The following is a 1,793-nucleotide window of genomic DNA, read 5'->3' on the forward strand; positions in this document are numbered from 1 at the left end:
AAACACGTTGTTGAAATGTTGTGCAAACTACGTGTGTTTGGTCACGACTTCAGACGAAAAGTCTTCACTGGGTTTTAAAGAAGTAGTTTGACATTTTGACTTCAAGACAAGAATTAATCCTCAGTAAAACGACACTTTGGTCTTATACAGATTAAACAAACTGCTAACTCATGATTTGATAATATAATAGTATAGATTGATTCATTGATTTGTTTATTTAAAGGGATATTTCAACATTTATAGTCTTAGGAGTAGGTTCATTACCTTTAATTGACAGTGCAAGCTGTTTTTAGATCGGCGGGGCAGAGATGCAAACTGCTCAGTATTTCCACATTTCCCTCATCAAACTCATCAAATACACAATCCAACAACTCCAAAACGCTCTGGTGGACAAGTTGTGACCTGCACATTCACCACGCTATGAGATAATCATGTAATATTATGTAACATTACGACACATGAAGCAAATACTTGGAACTACTTGCGCTTTTTGAAATCCCTCCGCCCAGCAGCCGTGTCTGGAATGTAGTTCCGGCTGCATTTGCCTCGAAAACAACTCTGTCTCTAATGTTACATGATTAATTTATCTCATAGCGTGGTGAATGTGCAGGTCACAACTTGTCCACGAGTGCGTTTTGTAGTTGTTGGATTGTGTATTGGATGAATTTGATGAGAGAAACATGGAAATACCGTGCAGTACGTGTGTCTATGCCTTTGCACCGACAATTAAAGGTAATCAACCTACTCCTAATACTATAGGGATTATGGTGATAGGTGAATTTGACAGAATGTTGAAATATCCCTTTAAGTGTCATGCACATTAATAACAAACAAATATTCAAAGGCGTCTCATAAGTCTGTACATCTAAAGACTTTCAGAGTACACAGGCAGATTTGCCAAAATATACAAAGCAATAATAGTGAATAGTTTTCTTATGTAGGATTCTGTGTTTTCTGTCTTAATGTCAAAGCTTTTTCAATAAATCTGGCGAGGACACGGAGCTCCAACTCGACGTATCACACTCTTTCTTCATTCTTCGCCTGAACTTTGTGAAACAAGGATTTCCCCAGTTCACTGCACAAAGGTCGTTGAGATCAACAGAAAGTGAAATTCAGCTTCAACCATATCAACATCACACAAAACACATTCTGTATTCGCTGCTCTTCAGCTTTTACCCTACAGACATCAGGCTTTTAAATTCTGGTTTTAATCTCTTTTAGATATTTATTTATCATTGTAACTATTTTATACATATTTTATGAAATATTTTTTAGTGATGTTTCAGATTTCTGCCTTGTGTTTTTCATAATTTTGTTCTAGTACATGTAAATGTACTCTGGATGACAATAAATGAACTCTGACTTGGCAAGGGACCAGATCTTAAAGGGATAGTTCAACATTTTAGCAAATTGTCCCATTGCCATAATCCCTATAGTCATAGCAGTAGGTTTGTTACCTTTAATTGTCGGTGCAAGATGTTTTTAGAACGGCGGAGCAGAGCCGTGAGCTGCTCAGAGCTACGCTACGGAGGCTCATTATGGGATTTCTTGGTTTTCCTCATCAAACTCATCAAATACACAATCCAACAACTCCACAACGCTCTGGTGGACAAGTTGTGAGCTGCACATTCACCACGCTATGAGATAATAACACAACGTTACCACACAGAGTTGTTTTAGAGGGAAATACAGAGACTGTTGATGAAAAACTGTCCCTGAAGGCAACGTGCATCAGTGGTTTTGCATGAATTTCCCTCTAAAACAACTCTGACACTGGATTGTGTATTTGATGA

The 1,793-nt window shown here is 37.8% G+C and overlaps 1 protein-coding gene across 1 annotated transcript in view; it reads left to right on the forward strand.

The window, feature by feature from the left end:
- The window catches only part of rbms1a (RNA binding motif, single stranded interacting protein 1a), a 38,735-nt gene that overhangs the window by 8,908 nt on the left and 28,034 nt on the right, over positions 1–1,793 (forward strand).

This window comes from Trachurus japonicus, chromosome 3 (genome assembly GCF_045865225.1).
Source record: "Trachurus japonicus isolate A0001 chromosome 3, Traja_1.0".
NCBI lineage: Eukaryota > Metazoa > Chordata > Actinopteri > Carangiformes > Carangidae > Trachurus > Trachurus japonicus.